The following is a 12325-nucleotide window of genomic DNA, read 5'->3' on the forward strand; positions in this document are numbered from 1 at the left end:
CTGCTCTCTCCCACCCCTCACCCTTTAAAACCTCCCACCTCTCTCTTCTGAGGCGAGTCTTTATGTGTTCTCTGCATCTTACCCCTACCTCTGCTTTAGGGAACCTAGTTTATTGGTTTTCCCCTTTCTCTTCTCAGTTTTTGACCTGTCTTCATCTGTTCCTTCCTGTAAGTGTTTCAAAATGTTCTTATTTTTAAAAAATGGGAGTGTAAGTAAAAGGTACTTGCCTTGCAGTTAACTTCTGCCCTCGGTTTTGGCATAGATATCGCTACTTTCAGATAGTGTCCTCTGATCCCACAGACCAAGGTAGTGCTTCTCCTACATGCTTCTTTATTATCCTGCGTTTCCCCACTCATAGAAGGAATCTCACAATAATGTAATTTTGTGTTGTCTGCCTTCCCCACTAGGCTGTGAGCTCCATGAGCACAGGGATTTTATCTTTTTAGTTATTCTTTGTTGTATTTTCAGCCCCCAGAAGAAATCCTGACACATAGAAGAACTTATGAATTAACAAATGGATTAAGTGAAGAGGAAGAGATACAGACTTTTTCTCTAGTAATGCTCACATGTTTTACCCTGTGGTACTCTCCTATCCTACTCCCGCCTCCACCCCAAAGGAATTATATTTGCATGTTCAATCTGATTGCTTTGACTGGGAAAATATAATGGTGAGTGCTTTAATTTAAGTGACATCAGGTGGGAGAGGAAGGTACCGCTAACTTTTTTTTTTGAAAGGGAAATATCCATTGTAGGTTGCAAACATCTTTTTATAAAAATCAGTCATTTAAAAAAGATAAAAATTCAAAGAGATGAGATTTAGATTCAATAGCTGTCCACAAGTCTGGTGCCTTATCTAAAACTTTTCGAAGCAGAAATCAGACCAATTTCACAGGTGATTTTGTTAGAATTTTTTCTGGTGTTTTCTACTTCTGGTTCAGTGAGAATCTTGACAGTGATTGTTTACCTGGAGACATCTTATGCTTCTCAGTAGAACTATGTAAAGAAATACTATATGGAAAGTTAGGGATTTTCAGTGTGAAAATCATATAAGAGATTTTATTTATGGTTTCTAACTTCTGGTGACCCATTATTTTGTACTTGTCCTCTGATAAAGGATATTGATGAGAGAGAAAGTAAATTCTCATGATGGCGATGTTAACAAGGACATAAGTAATGGAGTTAACTTTCATCGAAAATTTGCAGTATGCCAGGCATTGTTCAAAGCTTTCTACATACATCAGCTCATTTAATCATACAACATTTTGAGGTAGGTACTATTATTATACCAATTTTACAGATGAGGAATTGAGGCAGAAGTGAGGTGGGATGACTTCTCACACAGGCACTAAGTGGCATAGTCCAGGTCCAGAGTCTCGCTTATAACCACGACACCACTACATTCTACCTACTTCAGTACAGACGGGGGCTGAAAACAGATTACAAATTTAAGATGTAAAGTGTCTCTATCCCACATGCAGACTTTAGTAAAATAGTAAATTTAAGTGATAAAAGGCATGTAAGATGTGTACATTAAGATTCTGTTTCTCCAGACTGGATACATTTTGAGTATTTGAGGTATTGCTGTATTTTAGACAACTGAGCATCGTCTTTGGGCAGTGTATTTTTTTAACATTTTATTTTGAAATAGTTGTAGATCCACAGGAAGTTGCACAGAAATGTACAAGGAGGTCCTGTGCACCCTTCACCAAGCATTCCCCAATGTTAATGTCTTACATGAGACATTATAGTACAATATTAAAACTAGAAAATTGACACTGTACAATTCCGTTGTCACCAGTTATACATGTGTTCATTGTGTGTATGTGTGTGTGTGTGTGTAACTCTATGCAGTAACCACCACCATAATTAGCTACTTTACCCTCTGTCCCTTTATAGCCAAACCCCCATCCCCAATACCAGGCAGCCCCTAATCTGTTCTTCACTTTATAACTATGTTATTTCACAGATGTCGTAAGAATGGAATTATATACTGTGTAACGTTTGGCTTTTCCCCTTCAGCATAAGTCCTTGGAGATGCATCCAAGTTGTTGCGTCTGTCAGCAGTCTGTTCCTTTGTCCTGTGGAGCAGTATATTCCACAGTATGTATTGAAGGATATTTGGTCGTTTCCAGCTTTTGACTATCATGAATAAGGCTACTATGAACGTTTGTGTACAGGATTTTGCGTAAACATAAGTTTTCTTTTCTTTGGAATAAATGCCAAAGAATGCAATTGCTGGTTTATACAGTAATTTCATGGTTAGTTTTTTTGAGAAATTGTCAGCCTGCCTTCCAGAATGACTGAACCATTGTACATTCCCACCAGTGATGTATGAGTGATCCAATTTCTCTGCATCCTTGCCAGCATTTGGTGTTATCGCTATTTTTAATTTTAAGCATTCTGATAGAAGTATAGTGATATGTTATTGTGGTTTTAATTTGCATCTTCTTGATTGCAAACTATGTTAAACATCTTTTCATGTGCTCATTTGCCATCTCATATCCTCTTCAATGAAATGTAGCTTTGTGTCTTCTGCCCATCTTTTAATTGGATTGTTTGAATTTTTTACTGTTCAATTTTGTTAGTTCTTTATTTTAGATTCTAGGCCTTTAATAGATATGTGGTTTGCAAACATTTTCTCCCAGTCTGTAGCTTGGCTTTTCATTCTCCCACATAGGCTTTAACAAAGCAGAAGTTTTACATTTTCATGAGATCAAATTCACCATTTTTTCCCTTTTATGGGATGATTTTGGTGTCAAGTCTAACAACTCTTTGCTTAGTCTTAGGTCCTGAAGGTTTTCTATGATTTTTTTTCTGGGAGTTTTATAGTTTTATGTTTTACATTTTAGTCTATGATCTACTTGAGTTAATCATTGTAGAAGGTGTGAGGTTTAGGTCAAGTTTCCTTATTTTATTTTATTTTTTTGCCTATGGATATTCAACTGGTCCAGCACCATTTGTTGAAAAGATTATTTCTCCTCTATTGAATTGATTTTGCTCCTTTGTGAAAAAATAATTGGGCATATTTGTGTGGGTCTATTTCTGGGTTCATAGTTCTGTTCCACTGCTCCATTGTCTATCCCTCTACCAATCCTATATAGTCTTGATTATTGTAGCTATATAGTAAGTCTTAATAGTGGGAAAAATGATTCCTCCTACTTTATTCTTTTTAAAAATTGTTTTGGATGTTCTGGGACCTTTCTCTTTCCATACAAATTTTAGCATAAGCTTGTTGATGTCCACAAAAATCCTTGCTGAGATTTTTGTAGGAATTGCATTATATCTATAGATTCAATTTAAGGAGAATTGACATCTTTAATATGTTGCGACTTCCAATCCATGAACACAGTTATTTTTCCATGTATTTTTTAGATCTTTGATTTCTTTCATCAGCAGTTTATGATTTTCATCATACAGATACTGCTTTTGTTAGATTTATACCTAAGTATTGTTTTGCTAGATTGATACCTATTTCATTTTCTTTAGAAAATTTGTAAATGGTTTTGGGTTTCAGATTTCAGTTTCCACTTATTTGTTGTCAGTATACAGAAACACAGTTGATTTCTGTGTGTTGATATTGTGTCCTGTGACCTCACTGAAATCATTTATTAGTTCTAGGAGTTATTCTTGTAGATTCTTTAGGATTTTCTACATAGACAATTATGTCATTTGCAAATAGAGACAGTCTTATTTATTTTTTTCCAATCTGTATGCCTTTTATTTCTTTTTCTTGCCTTATTGCAATGACTAGAACATCTGGCACAATTTTAAATACAATTATTTTGAATTGAATATTTTGGTGAGAGTGGACATCCTTGCCCTGTCCCCAGTCTTAGAAGAAAAGCATTTAGTCTTTCACCATTAGGTATGATGTTAGCTGTTGGTCTTTTGGAGATGCTCTTTGTGAGCAATGGTCAGAGTGTAAGAGTTGCTTCCCTGAATCTAACATGGGGTCGAGAGACATGATTCAATCTGTGTGGAATAGAAAAAGTTTCTCTCTATTCGGGGTGTGCCTATTTTTTTTTTTTTAAATCATGATGAGTGTTGACTTTTGTTAAATATTTTTTCTCTGTCGATAGATATGATCGTGTGATTTTTCCTCTTTAGCCCATTGATATGTTAGGTTTCACTGATTTATTTTTGGATATTGAATCAGCCTGCATACCTAGAATAAATCTCACTTGTTCACTGTGTATTATTCTTTTGACATATTGTTGGATTTACTTTATGTTTGGCTCTCCATATCCTCAGGTTCTGCATCTGCAGATAAAACCAACCATGGGTCAAAAATATTTTTTAAAATTTCCAGCAAGTTCCAAAAAGCAAAACTAGATTTTGCCACTTGGTGGCAACTATTTTCATAGCATTTACATTGTATTAGGTATTACAAGTAATGATTTAAAGTGTACTGGAGGATGTGCATAGATTATACGCAAATACTATGTCATTTTATATAAGGAACTTGAAAATCCGAGGAGTTTGGTGTCCGCAGGGCGTCCTGGAATCAATCCCCTGTAAATGCTGAGGGACAACTGTACTAATAGCTTATTAGGATTTTGGTGTCCAAGTTCATGAGAGATATTGGTCTGTAGTTTTCTTTTTAAGTTGTATTGTTGTCTTGTTTTGGTATCAGGGTAATAAGTGGCTTCATAAAATAAGTTGGAAAGTGTTCTCTCTTCAATTTTCTGAAGGAGACTGTGTTAAATTGGTGTTATTTCTTTAAATGTTTGATAAAATTCTAAGAGAAACCATTGTAACCTGGAGATTTCTTTTTCAGGAGTTTAAAGATTTTGAGTCCAAGTTCTTTTTAGTGATTATAGGACTATTCTTGTTCCCTATTTCATATTGGGTCTTTTTGGTAGTTTGTGGTTTTTGAAGAATTGGTCCATTTCTTTCAAATTGTCAAATTTATGAGAATAAAGTTGTTCATAGTACTTTTTTTTTCCATAAATTTATTTATTTATTTATTTTTGGCTGGTTGGGTCTTCGTTGCTGCGCGCGGGCTTTCTCTAGTTGCAGCGAGCGGGGGCTACTCTTCATTGCGATGCGGGCTTCTCATTTCAATGGCTTCTCTTTGTTGCAGAGCACGGACTCTAGGCGCACGGGCTTTAGTAGTTGCGGTGTGTGAGCTCAGTAGTTGTGGCTCGCGGGCTGTCGAGCGCAGGCTCAGTAGTTGTGGTGCATGGGCTTAGTTGCTCTGCGGCATGTGGGATCTTCCCGGACCAGGGCTCGAACCTGTGTCCCCTGCATTGGCAGGCAGATTCTTTTTTTTTTTTTTTTAATTTATTTATTTATTCATTTATTTAATTTTTTTGGCTGCATTGGGTCATTGCTGCTGCACGCGGGCTTTCTCTAGTTGCAGTGAGCGGGGGCTACTCTTTGTTGCAGGGCGCAGGCTTCTCATTGTGGTGGCTTCTCTTTTTGCAGAGCACAGGCTCTAGGTGCGCGGGCTTCAGTAGTTGTGGCACATGGGCTCTAGAGCGCAGGCTCAGTAGTTGTGGCGCATGGGCTTAGTTGCTCCGCGGCATGTGGGATCTTCCCGGACCAGGGCTCGAACCCGTGTCCCCTGCATTGGCAGGCGGATTCTTAACCACTGCGCCACCAAGGAAGCCCGGCAGGCAGATTCTTAATCACTGCGCCACCAGGGAAATCCCCATAGTACTTTTAATGACTTTAAAAATACTTTTAATAGTATGCTTTTAATGGCTGCAAGATTGGCTGTGATATTCCCTGTTTCATTTCTATGTTTCTTCTCTCTTCTCATTGAAAAGTCTTGACCCCTGAGCAGCATCTTTGGGCAGTTGGGGCAGTTTTTTTTGTTTTTTTTTTCTCCCCACATAGGCCTTAATTCAAAATGGACACTTGATTTTTTAAAATTGGTAAAAGGCAGCTCCTGGGATTAAAATAAGAGAAAAAGGTTGGGAGTCTTAATTACTGACTCCTCTATCCCACATCCACCTTCCCTTACCGAGTGCGGTTTGAAAACCATTGCCACAGGACATGCATTACATATTGTTTGTACTATAAGATTCAGACCAAGAGAATACTCAGTGTCACTGGAACTATGCTGAGCAAGATTAAATTCCTTTTCATGAAACACTGACAGACTTCAGGATAGTGTTATATCCCAGGATGATTACAGTGAACAATTATTACTGTGTTTTATAAAGAGGAGAAAGTACAGATTTGACAAACTCTACTGCCTCTACTCTATAGTTACTATATTACCTAGTTACCATCTGCAGCAGTCTTGCCCTTCGCCACTATAATTGGCTTGTGGCCCCAGTCAATGCCATTGCCTGTGAAAGTTCAAAGCTCTTTTCTGATATCTGCTAATTTCTAGTTTTTGTACTTTTTGTGGTCTGGACCTTGCATCAAAAAATTATGCTTTACCCCACCTAAATTTTCTTGTTAAGGAAAGCTGTTCAAAATTTGGAAACAAGGCAAAGAGTGGGCAGCATGTCCTTTTAATGTCCTAGTGGAGTATTTTTTACAGGTCTTCTAAGTAATTTATTTAATCATCTAGGGCAGAGGTTAGCAAACTTTTCCTTAAAGGGTCAGACAGTAAATATTTTAAACTTGCAGTCCATATAATCTCTGTTACAACTACTCAACTCTGCTGTTGTAGCTTGAAAGCAGCCATAGAAAATATTTAAACAAATGAACATGGCTGTGTTCCGAAAGATTTTTATAGGCATACCTTGTTTTATTGTGCTTCACTTTATTATGCTTTGCAGATATTGTGTTTTTACAAATTGAAGGTTTGTGGCAATCCTACGTTGAGCAAGCCTATCAGCACCATTTTTCCAACAACATTTGCTCACTATTCTCACGATATTTCAAATTCTCACAATATTTCGAGCTTTTTATTATTATTATATTTGTTATGGTGGTCTGTCATCAGTGATTTTTTTTCTTTTTTTTTAAGATTTATTGGGCTTCTCTGGTGGTGCAGTGGTTAAGAATCTGCCTGTCAATGCAGGGGACACGGGTTCGAGCCCTGTCCGGGAAGATCCCACATGCCACAGAGGAACTAAGCCCGTGTGCCACAACTACTGAGCCTGTGCTCTAGAGCCCCGTGCTCCACAACAAGAGAAGCCACCGCAATGAGAAGCCTGCGCACCGCAACAAAGAGTCGCCCCACTCGCTGCAACTAGAGAAAGCCCGAGTGCACCAAAGAAAACCCAATGCAGCCAAAAATAAAATAAATAAATTTATTAAAAAAAAGATTTATTTATTATTTATTTATTTTTGGCTGCATTGGGTCTCAGTTGTGGCACGTGGGATCTTTGTCGAGGCGTGCGGGATCTTTCGTTGCTGTGCGCCGGCTCTTCGTTGTGGTGTGCGGGCTTCTCTCTAGTTGTGGAGTGCGGGTTTTCTCTCCTCTAGTTGTGGCGCGGGCTCCAGAGGGAGTGGGCTCTGTAGTTTGCAGCATGTGGGCTCTAGTTGAGGCGCGCGAGCTCAGTAGCTGTGGCGCGTGAGCTTAGTTGTCCCGCGGCATGTGGGATCTTAGTTCCCTGACCAGGGATGGAACCCGTGTCCTTGCATTGGAAGGCAGATTCTTTACCACTGGACCACCAGGGAAGTTCCCTATCATCAGTGATCTTTGATGTTACTGTTACAAAAAGATTACGACTTGCTGAAGGCTCAGAAGATGACTAGCATTTTTTAGCAATAAAGTATTTTTAAATTAATATATGTACATTGCTTTTCAGACATAATGCTATTGGACACTTAACAGACCACAGTATAGTGTTAACATAAGTTTTATGTGCACTGGGAAACCAAAAAAATTCATGAGACTTGTTTTATTGCCATATTCACTTTATTGCAGTGTTCTGGAACCAAATCCACAACATCTCAGAGGTTTGCCTGTATTTATAAAACCAGGTGGCTAGCCTGCAAGCCATAGTTTTGTCAACCCTCCAAAAGGGGAATACCTTTTTTGACCTATTATTTGGTATGATTCAGAGAGCAGACTGAAATTAATGTTAGCCTCTGAATTTTTTTTCTAGTAGAAATGCAAATGATTTATATCCTTAGGTTATGCTTTTATTGTCCTGTAGGATACAACTAGTTTTGTATCTAATCTAAAAATGTTATTCTAACATTCTCTTTCACATGGTATATGACACCCAACTCCCCCAATGCTCCTGGAACCAGCTCTCCATCTTGCTGGTCCCCTCATCAATGAGTTGAATAAGTCATTGACTTGTGTTTTATGAGAATTAAAAAAAGTTTTTGAAAAGAATACTTTCACATCCCATACACAAGGTTCACCCTATTAAAGTGATTTTCTCTTCCCCTATAAGGTGACAGGCAACAGAGGTCTAATAAATTTTATCAGCATTTGCTAAATATTTGAGGAGATGTTTCAAGATGGGAAGTTATTGCAGAGCATGTGGTCTCTTATCTGTTCTTTTCTCCCTCTCTCCCTCTCTCTCTCATTTCTCTTTCTCATTTCCTCCATCTTGGAATACTGACCTCTTCTTTCCTCTTTCTGATATAAATTCTCTCTTTTCTACAGAGTAGCTCAGTTGAATGAAGGCCTTTAAACTAACATGATCTTTCCTAATTATAGAGCTGTGAGGTTATAATATTTTTCTCCTGCTGCAGAAAGAAATTGCTTTTTGAAATAAACTCTTGATTAATTTGTATGCTTTTAAGTTGTCTCTTTCATAACAGAAGTGTTTCAATGAACAGGTATTTGGGAGCAGAACACAGCTTTAGTTGCTAATATAATTATTCTAGCAGCAGTCAAAACAGTTTATTTTCAGCTTAAAAGTTATTGTTTTCTAAAATTTTCTTCAGTATTTTTTTGTTGTTCCTATACCAGTTATACAATGACCCACTCAATCTCTTTTCCTGGTCAGTGGTCTCATCTGTAAGATTTACATTCATAATGTTAATTTAGTGAGAAGGAGTATTCACCATTTCTGGAATTCTACTCACTATGCACATGCGTGAGTATTCAGAAGCATGCAGACTCTGCTTTAGTGAGTACATTTCTTTGGATACAATACCAGATCTTTTTTTTTTTCAGGCTTTCAATGACAGTTCTTAAAAAAAAATTATTCCAGGAACAAGGAATCTCTAAACAGGTATTTTTATGCCTTAAGAAGTTTGAAAGTCCCTAGTTATGCCTGCTTGCATGAATACCAACTGTTTAGTGAAAACTCAAATGCAATAATGTTCTGTATTAAGGAAAAGGCCTTAATAAGGACAGATTTTTAGTCTATGGATTTATTTATTTCAACAATTGTTTCTTGGGCACCTATAATGTGCTAAGCATAGCATCAGGGATTGGAGTCAAAGCTGAATCAAGGAAATAATGTTGGTAGCTAGAAGATATTTATTACAGGTTTTTGGATATTGATTTGTTTCATGAGACTATTTTATTTTTATCATTTCTAATATTATGATAGCTTTGTTATCTTCAGTTAAGCCTGTGTTTCTCTGATATTCTTTCCAGTGCTTTTGGTAGTAGTGGGGATGTAAAAAATAAAAACAAAAACAAAAACAAAAGCAAAAAGAAAAAAGAAATTGATCCAGATGTTAACTCTAGTCACCTTGTCTATGAGATAAATAACATAGACTTCCCAATATTCTGTAAGAAGCTCAGCACTTGGTCATGATTTCAGCAAATTCCTATAAGTTTATAGGTTTCACTCCATTGACTGTTTCCTTTGCTGTGAAAAAGCTTTTTATTTTGATACAATCCCACTTGTCTATTTTTGCTTTTGTTGCTATGCTTTGGGGGTCACATCCAAAAAATCATTGCCTAAGCCAGACTCAAGAAACATTTTTTCCTATGTTGTCTTCCAATAGTTTTACTGTTTCAGGTCTTATGTTCAAGTCTTTAATCCATTTCGAGTTGATTTTTATATGTGTTGTGAGATAACAATACAATACAATTTCATTCTTTTGCACTTGGATATCTAGTTTTCCCAACACCATCTATTGAACATTTATTCCTCCTTGTGTGTTTTTGGTAACCTTGTTGAAGATCAAGAATTTATCTCTGGGTGTGGATATATTTCTGAGCTCTCCCTTCTGTTCTGTTGGTCTATGCTATGGTCTGAATGTTTGTGTCCCCCGCTAAATCCAAATGTTGAAATCCTAACACACAAAGAAGATGGTATTAGGAGATAACACCTTTGAGGGTGCTAAACACTAATCCCATGATGGTGGAGCCCTCATCATGGGATTAGTGATTTATAAAAGAGGCTCCATGGAGATGCCCAAGCCCCTCTTACCACGTGAGGACACAATGAAAAGGTACTGGCTATGAACAAGGAAGAGAGACTTCACCAAAGACTGACCATGCTGGCCATAAAAATATTTATATTTCTCTTAAAATGTTTTGAATTATTTTAGGGGCTTATGGAATGCCTTAATTTCTTTTAAGAAAAACAGAAGAAATATTTTAATATACAATATTAATATATGAATATGTTCGTCTTTATACCAACACAGTCATAAACTATAACTTATACAAGGCAAAAGTACCTCAGGCCCACCAAAGTCATACTGTGGTCCTGCTTAGAAGCACTCTAATTACAACGGGCTTTTTACCCTCAAAAGTAATCACCGTCTTAATTTTTATTGTAATCTCTCATTGCATTCCTTTACAGTTTTATCACTCCAGTGTGAATCCCTAAATACTAGTTTTATCTTGTTTTTAAACATTTTGGATTTATATTTCTATTCTTCTATAGGTCATTATTTCATCCCTTTCTTTGCCTTAAGATCTGTTGAAGAACATGAGTCCTGGGACCTGTATTTTCCACCTTCTGGCTCTTGCTGATTGTATCTCAAGGGGCAGTTTAGTTTTCCTTTGTCCTCTATATTTTCTGCAAATGGTCCTTGAATCCAGAGGCTCAATCATACTCAAGTTTAATCCTTTAGCAATGTTATATATGTGGTGTGGCGTTCCTTCCTCGGGAAGCACGTCACGTCAGGTTGTCTTCCCTTTCATAATTTTAGAAGACACTGGTGCTCAATTCTGCCAACTCTTATGTTAATATTTCTCTAGTTAATTTGGTTTTCTGCAGCTCATTATCCATAGATTCCTCAGGAAGGACTCATGGGCATATTGTTCTCTGAGTTCCTGATGTTAACATTTTGTCTGTGCCTTTTTATACTTGGAAAGCAGTTTTTCTGGATATAAAATTCCTAGTTCACGTGTTTTTTTCCTCAAGTATTGTGGTGGTTAATTTAAGTGTCAATTTAGCTGAGCCGTAGTGCCCATGTATATTGTCAAACATTATTCTGGATGATTTACATCAGTGGACTTTGAATAAAGCAGATTATTCTCGAGAATGTGGGTAGAACTCACCCAATCAGTTGAAGGCTTGAATAGAACAAGACTGACATCCTCCAAGCAAGAGGAAATTCTCCACTACTTGAATGATAGCACTGTCTCTTCCCTTTTCTCCAGACTAATAGCTTTTGGATTTGAACTGCAAATCGACTCTTCCCTGTTTTCCAACCTGAAGTCCAGAGTTTGGACTTGTCAGCCTCCATAATTGCAAGAGCCATTTCCTTAAAATACACTCTCTTTCTCCCTCTCTCTCTCTCTCCAAATCCTATTGGTTCTGTTTCTCTGGGGAAGTCTGACTAATACAAGTATCTTAAATATGTTACTCCAATTTATTTTAGAATAAAGTTTGTTGTTGAAATGTCTGATGAAAGTCTAATTTTTTTTCCCTTATGAGTAATTTTCTCCTTTTCCCAGATGCTCAAGGGAATTTCTTTTCTTTAAAGTCTAGGACTCAGGTCTTGTACATGTTTCGTTAGATTTATACATAAGTATTTAATTTTGGGGAGCAATTGTAAATGGTATTGCTTTAAAATTTTATTTTCCAATTGTAAATTGCTAATATATGGAAATATGATTAATTTTTGTTTGTTGACCTTGTATGCTATACCATGTTAAACTCTTTCATTTTAGGAGTTTTTTTTGTGTTCATTTGTTTTTGGTATATTCTTTAGAATTTTCTACACAGACAATCATAGTGTTTGTAAATAGAGAGAGTTTTATTTCTTCCTTTTTTAATCTGTATGACTTTCATTTCTTATTGTTTCATTTTTTGCACTAGGTAGAACTTCCAGTTCGATGTTCAGTAGGAGTGGTGAGACTGGACATCATTGCCTTGCTCCCAATCTCATGGGAAAGCATTCAGTCTCTTACCATTAAGTATGATGTTAGCTGTAGGTTTTTATTTTGGTAGATGCTCCTTTACAGATTGAGGATATTCTTTTCTATATCCTAGTTTGCTGCAATTTTTTTCATAAATGGTTGTTGAGTTTTGTCAAATGGTTT

This window comes from Balaenoptera acutorostrata, chromosome 5 (assembly GCF_949987535.1).
Source record: "Balaenoptera acutorostrata chromosome 5, mBalAcu1.1, whole genome shotgun sequence".
Lineage (NCBI taxonomy): Eukaryota > Metazoa > Chordata > Mammalia > Artiodactyla > Balaenopteridae > Balaenoptera > Balaenoptera acutorostrata.